This window comes from Mytilus trossulus, chromosome 9 (genome assembly GCF_036588685.1).
Source record: "Mytilus trossulus isolate FHL-02 chromosome 9, PNRI_Mtr1.1.1.hap1, whole genome shotgun sequence".
NCBI classification, from domain to species: domain Eukaryota; kingdom Metazoa; phylum Mollusca; class Bivalvia; order Mytilida; family Mytilidae; genus Mytilus; species Mytilus trossulus.
In genome coordinates this window covers 24,379,515-24,390,387 of record NC_086381.1, presented here as the reverse complement: position 1 = coordinate 24,390,387, position 10,873 = coordinate 24,379,515, and the positions used below count along the sequence as shown (strand labels likewise).

At 31.7% G+C, this 10,873-nt stretch overlaps 1 protein-coding gene across 2 annotated transcripts in view; it reads right to left on the bottom strand.

The window, feature by feature from the left end:
* The window catches only part of LOC134685355 (RAD51-associated protein 1-like), a 205,371-nt gene that overhangs the window by 32,888 nt on the left and 161,610 nt on the right, over positions 1–10,873 (bottom strand). The window lies entirely within an intron of this gene.

The following is a 10,873-nucleotide window of genomic DNA, read 5'->3' as shown; positions in this document are numbered from 1 at the left end:
CTAAATGATTACTTCTCATTAAGATTACAGGTAGACCACTTTAGGTAAAAAGCGCAAATGTCCGGTCAATTTAATACAGGTGAATCAAAATTAAAAGCGCAAATGTCCATAGTATTTGAAGCGCAAATGTCCTATCGTTTTACAGGTAAAAAAGCGCACACGTCCTGTGCCCAATTATATATACATGATATTTGTACAAAGCTTTATAATGGTGCATTTTTCATGTTGTTTTTGTTTGTTTGTCCAGGCCTAGGGGTTTATTTAGTTTATTTCGACAGGTTTCTAAGAAACAGTATGTTGATCTTATTTAAAATGTCTTCCTATCATATTTGTTATAGAGTATCAAATCAAATTATTCATATACATGTATTTTATGTCTATTAGTTAGTTACATATAGGTAGTCATAGTTTTAAAAATTTGAAAATATTGGATCATCATACTATGTTATTTTTCTAAGGTTGGTGGTTCTACCCAAGCACTCTAGCCTCTTCGATCAATAAAAAATGACAGACACAGAATAACAAAATAGTGCTGAAAGTGTTGTTAAACACAAATCAATCAATCAAATTGTAATTCTATATTTTAGTTGAAAGTTATAAATACATGAAATAGAGAAAGATGAAGGTTGTGCCAAATTTTGTCTTCCTGGAATGTCAATCTTGGTTTTAAGATATTGTTGTATTGTTGGTGACCTTCTGCTGTTGTGTTTTTTTATTTTGGTCGGGTTGTTGTCTCTTTGACACATTCCCCATTTCCATTCTCAATTTTATTATTGATATTTCATGGAATTAAAAACCTGCTCTAAACTTACAAAATTTAGAATAAATCAAAAGTTTACTGAACAAATACATTAAACAGAAGCTTACTGTCCGTGATGAGAAGTTGATGAATGTTTTTTTGTTTATGATTGTTACAAAGCTGTTTTAACTTAACCATTTTAATTGTTATGTTATCATTTTGTGCTAAGATTGCAAGATTTTCTTTATACAAGTAATTCTTGACTGTTGTTATAATGATATATGTATTGATTTTACTAAATTCCTCAAGGAAATAGAGGAGCCAAACCATTTTTTTTTTCTGCAACTGTCTGTTTGGAAAGCCATCAGTTGTTATAGTATCATTAATATTTTTACTTCATTAAACATATACATGTATTAGTTTTAGTTGACAATCTTTAATTTTTCTTGTGTTAAATGTTTGTGGGTTTTATTTTTAATTATGGTTAGTTAAGTTAAAACTTATTCTGTATGGAGGAAAATGATTTGATAACTGTCCCATAAGGCTTAGTTCATCTCATTTTAATTAAACATGGCCCTTATATCATGTATATAGTCTTATTATAAAGGATACTCTTTATGAAATGAATGTGCAAAGAAATAGTGGTTTTTAGTACTGTACCAAAACTAATCTTGATATTTTTGCCGTACTGACATATTTATAATACAGGTCATGTATCCCGACTCCCTTGCTACGCTTAATATGATCTGACAACACTCAAATTTTTACCCTCTGTTCTGATAATAATTACATCGGTCAAAGAGATTTCAGCCTTCAAATTTTTGAAGGTGTGCATCATTATGACAAAACCAGACAATCCAGATAGATCTTTAAAACCGAAAGTAGAACTGAGTGTTGTCAGATCCTAGTAAGCAAATCACAGACACAGGAATTTGTAATTTAATCAGATTATATGTAAAGCATTATTTTTTATTTCTAGTGTATTTTATTAGTTATTGTGTATATGATTTATAGAGGGATATATTCTACTTAGCAATGTTTGTTTCATGATCAAATTAAATCAGGTAGCTTGTACACTTTTCTTTCATATTTAAAAGATATAAAATGCCAAGGGACAAACCATTTATTTTATTATTTTATTGGATTTTATGCTTACTTAAATGAGATCAGATATAATAACTTTCACTATATATTTATGAATTGATAATAACATTTAAAGATTATTTGTGTTTATATATATTTACTTTATATATTATTGTTCTATTTAAGTAAAGGTAACCTGTCATAAACCTCCAGTGTGAGCTATTACCAGCACTATCATTTGGTCATCATTCCTCACTTACTTTCTACTCTTTTATAACTTCTGGGTTTGTTATACCCCCCTGCAAACTAAGTTTTAGTGGTATAAAGGAATCAGCCCATCTTTCCATCTCTCTGTTAGTCCAGATTATCAGTTGCGTACTAATTCACTTCAAACTTAATTTTGTCAAGAAAAGTTAAATTGAAACTGATTTTTACAAAACCATTCTGTTTGGATATAAAAAACTTGTTTCATTTTGCTTTTGTAGAAATGTAAATGTTACATTTGATTTGTAGAAATTTGAAATATGTTTCATTTTGCTTCAATTTTACTAAGAATTCTTTATCAAAACCAAATTCAAATGTTACTTGTTTTATTATCATTAAAAAATGTCAATCATTTAATTTTAGTGTATTCTTTTGAGGGAACTATATTCTTAGCATTTGAGGGAACTATATTCTTGACATTTGAGGGAACTATATTCTTGACATTTGAGGGAACTATATTGTGTGCTGTAATGGGATTCATTCATACATTGCCATTATTATTTCTCTTAGGGGAAACATTATTGTATATTTATCTATGTATCATAACTAAAGTATGCATTGAGGAATCTTGATCAAGTTTTTACACAATCTAATACTTTGACAAATCATTTACAAATTTATTCACAAAATTATGAATACTTAACTACTGTTAAACACAAGGATGACATGGTAATTTTCAATTTTGATGATTGTCATTTAGTTGTTTATGATTTAAAGAACAATTTTCATAATTCCAGAAAAAATCAAATATGTTTTCAAATGCTGTAAAAAAAAAATCACAATGCTTGTTTGATATAGATGATCTATGCTTCAATTATAATGATTTTCAATTGATTAAGCAATGTTGTTCAATGTTGTTATGAATTTTATAAATCAAGCCTGCTTTTATCTAATCACATGAAATTATATGAACATGGCACAACTGATTAAGTTAAGTTTAATCGTGAAATTTTTATCATAAAAATATAAATCTTTCATTTTAGTCATTTTATTCAAAAGTTTACCTGAAAGAGACTTATATATTTTTACCTGTAATTATAAATTCCGGGTGCCGGAATTTCTCCCTACATTGAAGACCTGTTGGTGATCTTCTGCTGTTGTTTTTTTATTTGGTCGGCTTGTTGTCTCTTTGACACATTCCCCATTTCCATTCTCAATTTTATTACAAGCTATATGTATGCCTCATGATTTACAAAAAGTTATGATATTTATACAACTGTTTTTTTATTCAATAACGTGTACTTAATCTACAAATAATGTCCACTCTTTTGTAGATTGGTGCATTAAATGCTTTAGGCAATCTTATTTGTGAACAAAATGTATCTTATACTGCCATCTTATACTGTTGTACATTTCCTTTAAGGATTACAATGCTTTTCTAAAATTGATATATACCAATTTGTACACTTAAAAATTTTAGCAGATAAGCTATATATATATAAGCAGGCGCTTTGCTCCTTGCGCCTGTAGTTTTCGTTTGCTACGCATATTATGAAAAATGCTATTTATCATCAAATGTTAGTTCTACAATTTTTGTTTGAATATTTTATTGGAAAAATGTGAGATGAATTGAAATTTCAGAAATTTTTGCAAACGAACAATGCTATCAAAATTGAAAATGCATTTATTTTGCCAAACCTGTATAAGAATATTGCAGAAACTTCTGAATGTAAAGAGTATAGAATATAGTTTTAATAACATTTATTATTGAAATATTGGATTTTTGAGTATTATAATTTGTTTTGTTTATGTTTTTTTAATTTTTATTGCCAAACTATTAAATTTTTGAGGATAGACTTTGTTTGATTGGGTTTTTGTTTACATGCCTCATACTCTCTCTCCCTCCATCCCTCTATGGTTGACAAATGAATTGATCTATTAGTCTCTTGATCTCTTGATCTTGAAAGGAATAATTGACGTGTTTTAAGGTTTAGATATTTATATTAAGATTAAACCTAAACTTGACATGAGTCTTTCATTGGATTGATTGATTGCTGGTATTTTAATACCACTTTCAAGCACAAAATTTGGGCTAATTTGTGGAAGAAGCTGGAGTGTCAGGAGAAAATCATTGAACTTCGATAGGAAAACTGACTTTCCTAGTCAATTGAGATTGGAATTGAGGGCACCAGCACGAGAAATGTTCGAACTCACCTCAGTGTTGACTGGCTAGTGATTACTGTAGTAGTAGAACTACATAGACCACTTGGCCACCAAGGCCCTTTCTTTCATTGGAACAATTCGTCAAGCGCATGTTATACTAGTGAAATTCTACAATTTGTTGTTCTACAAAGGACTTTGTGTGATGAAACCAACAACAAGAACAATTCACAGTGCATCAACAAGGCTCTAGTAATGACAAAGAATGATGCATTTCATCTTTTTCAATATTTTTTCTTAACCATTTATAAATCATCTCAGGAACAAATAGTTTGTATAGGATAGCATATACCAATTCCATTTTATCTAAACATGTATTACAAAATCAGGGACAAGTTGTTCAACACTTTATAAAAAGAAATATGAACAGACTTCCCACATTTGATGAAATCTAAACTACAGAAATAAACTGGAAGAAGAAAGGATAACCAAATAAATTGAAATTACACAACTAAAATCCTATGAACAATAAGTTACCAATGTTTCAAAAAGCACTTTTCTGATGTTCTTGATCTTGATAAACAGCAGGAGATGAAATAATGACCTTTCTACTTCTGATCATCATGAGTGTGTGCATAATGTATTAAGCTGGACATTTTTAGACCCTTCTTACAATTTTTTTAGTTCATGTGTTTTATGTTAAAGAAAGGTTACTAGGAAATTAACTTTCAACTTGTTCTTTCTGCATGAGTGACTGTCTCACTATTGCCAATTATCGGCCATATTTATTTTGGTGAAGAAATTAACTTTTGAATGAGACTACTTTTACACTGTGCAGCAGTAGTTTCATATCATATTCATTCAAAAATTGACAATAAAGATATTTGACTCTACTAGAGGCTACATGAATATTCTTAAATGTTTATGTACACAAGGGCCATAACTCCTATGCTGTAATAGAAGAGATTGTTAAGAATAATCTTGATCACCATTTTGCCCACTGCAACAATAAGAAACATTTACAAAATTGGAAAAGGATTCGATCAAGCATCCAATTGGTTAAGGCTTCTGATCAGCAAAATTGAAAAATATAGTCAAAATCAATTTTGATCCCCATTTTATCACAAGAAATTGATTTTTTTCTGAAGTTCTCAAATTATTCAACTGGAGACGCCCAACTGTTTTTGTCATATTAAACAGGTACAAGGCAGGATTTTTTTACATATATGTTATATATTTATTCTGAATAAACTAACATATGGATGTAAGCTTAATTTTGATTGAAATTTCAATTTAAAAGTCAAATGAAAATTCAAAAAACCAGAGGCTCTAAAGAGCCTGTGTCGCTCACCTTGGTCTATGTGAATATTAAACAAAGGAAGCAGATTGAAAATTGACTACAAAGGTCTATATCTCCTACAGGGGTCAATTGACCATTTCGTTCATGTTGACTTATTTGTAGATCTTACTTTGCTGAACATTATTGCTGTTTACAGTTTACCTATATCTATAATAATATTCAATATAATAACCAAAAACAGCAAAATTTCCTTAAAATTACCAATTCAGGGGCCGCAACCCAAAAACAGGTTGTCCAATTCATCTGAAAATTTCAGGGCAGATAGATCTTGACCTGATTAACAATTTTACTTCATGTCAGATTTTCTCTAAATTATTTGGTTTTTGAGTTATAAGCCAAAAACTGCATTTTACCCCTATGTTCTATTTATAGCCATGGCGGTCATCTTGGTTAGTTGGCGGGGTCACCGGACACAATTTTTAAACTAGATACCCCAATGATGATTGTGGCCAAGTTTCAAATAATTTGGCCCAGCAGTTTCAGAGGAGAAGATTTTTCTAAAAGATTACTAAGATTTACGAAAAATGGTTAAAAATTGACTATACAGGGCAATAACTCCTAAAGGGGTCAACTGATCATTTTGGTCATGTTGACTTATTTGTAGATCTTACTTTGCTGAACATTATTGCTTTTTACAGTTTATCTCTATCTAAAATAAAATTCAAGATAATAACCAAAAACAACAAAATTTCCTTAAAATTACCAATTCAGGGGCTGCAACCCAAAAACAGGTTGTCCAATTCATCTGAACATTTCAGGGCAGATAGATCTTCACCTGATTAAAAATTTTACCCAATGTCAGATTTGCTCTAAATGCTTTGGTTTTTGAGTTATAAGCCAAAAACTGCATTTTACCCCTATGTTCTATTTATAGCCATGGCGGTCATCTGGGTTAGTTGGCGGGGTCACCGGACACAATTTTTAAACTAGATACCCCAATGATGATTGTGGCCAAGTTTCAAATAATTTGGCCCAGCAGTTTCAGAGGAGAAGATTTTTCTAAAAGATTACTAAGATTTACGAAAAATGGTTAAAAATTGACTATACAGGGCAATAACTCCTAAAGGGGTCAACTGATCATTTTGGTCATGTTGACTTATTTGTAGATCTTACTTTGCTGAACATTATTGCTTTTTACAGTTTATCTCTATCTAAAATAAAATTCAAGATAATAACCAAAAACAACAAAATTTCCTTAAAATTACCAATTCAGGGGCAGCAACCTAACCACAGGCACTTGTCTCAGAATTTTTTTTCCTATATACCTTATTATAACACAAGGTACTTAACTTGCATTTTAGAAAAATGTTGGGTGGTGACGAAATTCCGTTATATACCGCTTTATAGGCTGTTAATCCCACTAAAGCTTGTTTTATCGTAAATCTAAATTGATTTATCTTTACAATGGTGTATAACATGCCTACATTTATTGTCGGTATCATCCGTAGCTATCCTACCAAAGTATGTCAATCGTTATAATTTTGCAAACCGCTGAAGAATTGGCAATAAACGCGTCATGCTCCTTGTATATCTCGGTTTCCGATTGGTCAATTCTATGGGAAAGTCTAAAAGAATCTCGGAGTTATCTGATCTTGTCTCATTTCATACGTAAAGTCAAGAGAGAGTCTGAAAGACATTGACGTCATGGGAAAATTTGTAACTTATTAGACATACCACAAACAACACTTGTTAGATTTTTTTCACGGTATATCATACAATTTTACTAACTGTATGATAAGTTCTAATCATACGAAAACTAACAGTTTTTTTTAAAACGATTTTTATAATAAATCATTTACTGCGGCCGTTTATTGCCAATTCTTCAGCGGTTTGCAAAATTATTACGATTGACATACTTTGGTAGGATTGCTACAGATGATTCCAACAACAAATGTAGGCATGCTATACACCATTGTATAGATAAATCAATTTAGATTTACGATATAACAAGCTTTAGTGGGGTTGACAGCCTATAAAGCGGCATATAACGGAACTTCGTCACCACCTAACATTTTTCTAAAATGCAAGTTAAGTACCTTGTGTTATAATAAGGTATATAGGAAATTTTTTTTCTGAGACAAGTGCCTGTGAACCTAACAACGGAATTTGTCAGATTTGCCCTAAATGCTTTGGTTTTTGAGTAATAAGCCAAAAACTGCATTTTACCCCTATGTTCTATTTATAGCCATGGCGGCCATCTTGGTTAGTTGGCGGGGTCACCGGACACAATTTTTAAACTAGATACCCCAATGATGATTGTGGCCAAGTTTGGTTAAATTTGGCCTAGTAGTTTCAGAGGAGAAGATTTTTGTAAAAGTTAACGCAGGACGACGACGGACGACAACGGACGACGACGGACGCTGGACGCCAAGTGATGAGAAAAGCTCACTTGGCCCTTCGGGCCAGGTGAGCTAAAAAGATACATGTTTTTTTTATAACTAAATGACTAGTTTATATTATAAGACTTATATACATATACTTTTTTCTCAAAAAAATCTATAATTTGTCAAAATTTAGAAGAAATATACTTTTCTTTAATAGTTTGCTTCCAGTAAACAATGAACTCATTGTGACCTTTTTTGTAAAAATCCAGTGATTACAATATACAATTATGGCCCTTGAAAAGGTGAAGATCCAAAATTGTCAACACGAGAAGGTGATTTCATTGAGGGCGCCACCCAAAGTGAAATAACTTGTAAGGGTTGACAATTTTGGATAATCATCGATTCTAAGGGGCCACAATAGTTTTATTATACCGAATTAACATTGGAAGGGCTTTTTAAACACTATATTTTTTACATAACAAACACAAGCTGACGTTTGAAAAATACATTTGTCATGTTTGTGTTCAAGAATTTCTATTAGGATGTACAACAAAGGTAGAATCTTTTTGTAAAATTGTAATGGCCCTGAAAAAGGACCGTTTATAGGAGATAACATCGGCTGCTGGCACTCTATTCATTTCCAAAGCCTTATTTCCTAATCTCTCGATGGGCTGTCAGTGTAACGTGAACGCTGCCATCTTATTTACGTCTGTGACATCATTTTCATGGGAGGTAACTCGAGTGCAAATCTAGACACTTAACTAGAGGCTCTAAAGAGCCAATGTCTCTCACCTTGGTCTATGTGAATATTAAACAAAGGACACAGATGGATTCATGAAAAAATTGTGTTTTGGTGATGGTGATGTGTTTGTAGATCTTACTTAACTGAACATTCTTGCTGCTTACAATTATCTCTATCTATAATAAACTTGGCCAAGTAGTTACAGTGGAAAAAGTTAGTAAAAATTTACAAATTTTATGAAAATTGTTAAAAATTGACTATAAAGAGCAATAACTCCTTAGGGGGTCAATTGACCATTTTGGTCATGTTGACTTATTTTTAGGTCTTACTTTGCTGTACATTATTGCCATTTATAGTTTATCTCTATCTATAACAATATTCAAGATAATAACCAAAAACTGCAAAATTTCCGTAAAATTACCAATTCAGGGGCAGCAACCTAACAACAGGTTGTCTAATTCATCTGAAAATTTCAGGGCAGATAGATCTTGACCTGATAAATAATTTTATCCATGTCAGATTTGCTGTAAATGCTTTGGTTTTTGAGATATACTAGTAAGCCAAAAACTGCCTTTTCCCCCCTATGTTCTATTTTTAGCCATGGCGGCCATCTTGGTTGGTTGGCTGGGTCACCGGACACATTTTTTAAACTAGATACCCTAATGATGATTGTAACCAAGTTTGGTTAAATTTGGCCCAGTAGTTTCAGAGGAGAAGATTTTTGTAAAAGATAACTAAGATTTTCAAAAAATGGTTAGAAATTGACTATAAAGGGCAATAAGTCGATCCTTAAGGGGTTAATTGACCATTTTGATGAGAAAGCTCACTTGGCCCTTTGGGCCAGGTGAACTAAAAAGGTTATTTGCTGGTGAATAATAGGGTTATTCACAGCTGGTGTAACTTTTAAGGGTTATTCATCCTCCCTTATAATTAAAAGAAAATTAACCAAATCATTCCGTTGTCAGTATTCTATATAAGTTGTTATCCAATAGAATTGTTTGTAATACTAGAACACACCTGTTATATCACGGGTCCGTGACTAAATTAAGGTTTATAACTATGCTTAAGCCTTATTTTAGTATTAGTATTGTCATCTGATAGAGTCATGCCGATTATAAAGCTGAATTATTTGATTTGCTGTTTTACATCATGCCCACTAACAAATTGAAAACTGTACCTATACGCCATATTTTAAGTCCAGATTTTTAGTATTCGTATAGATGTTATCTTAGAAAGTCTTACTGATTAAAATAGTACAATAGGGAACAATTTGACAATGATTGAATTTAGTAGTGTCAACCCTGTGATTATGACCCGTGTATGTAGCAAAATCCTAAATACACCGTTTGGTGGTGCACCTGTCAGATGCGGAACATACAGATAAGGTAATAGGTAACAGGTGAATATACTATTGGTATCGGTATCGGATTCAACCCGGAACTTGTTAATTATTGGCAATATTAATTATGTGGAAAACAAAAGGGTCTGGAGTGGTGTAATTTTTAATCTACACCATTGTCCTATATAAGCTATATACAAAGTTGAATTCTTTGATTTGTCCTTTTTACCCAATGACGGCTGACAAATTGGACCACGTTATTTTAGTATTATAGATATGTAAGGTATAATGATATGCATGGATCAGTCTTTTAAATTAAGTTATCTCATTGTACATGGTATACACATACTCAATATGCAGGCTTCTCTGTTGAAGATGACAATCTGTAAACTAAGGCTTCAAAACATACAATTTTGTTTTTATATGAATTCAAATATCAACAGATAACCAAAAATGCAGAACTGGTTCTTCCTTTCAATGTCCTGCTGAATATCCAATGTACAAAAGTGTCTTTTTAAACAAAGGTTTTCTTTGTGGGTTTGTCAAATGTTGAATGAAATCTCTTTCCATGTTATATAAATCTATATTATCAACAATCACAAATCAATTTCAAGTTTACTTTGAAAGTATTCTACAGGTGCTGTCAGTTGTGGTTCCTGAAAAATATGAACATGGTGGCCTTTGGTAGTTGTCTGCTCTATGGTCGGGTGTCTGTCTCTTTGACACTATCCCCATTTCCATTCTCAATTTTAACATGTATACACAATCTTAAGGTTCTTAAATCATGTACTAGTATTGTTTGTATGTTTGGTGTTGTTAAATGCCACTTGCAGTGACCCTCGCTTTATCATGACAGTTTTTTTTCAGGGAAGAAGTCATAATACCCAGAACTACTGACCTTCGGCAGAAAAACCACAATCCT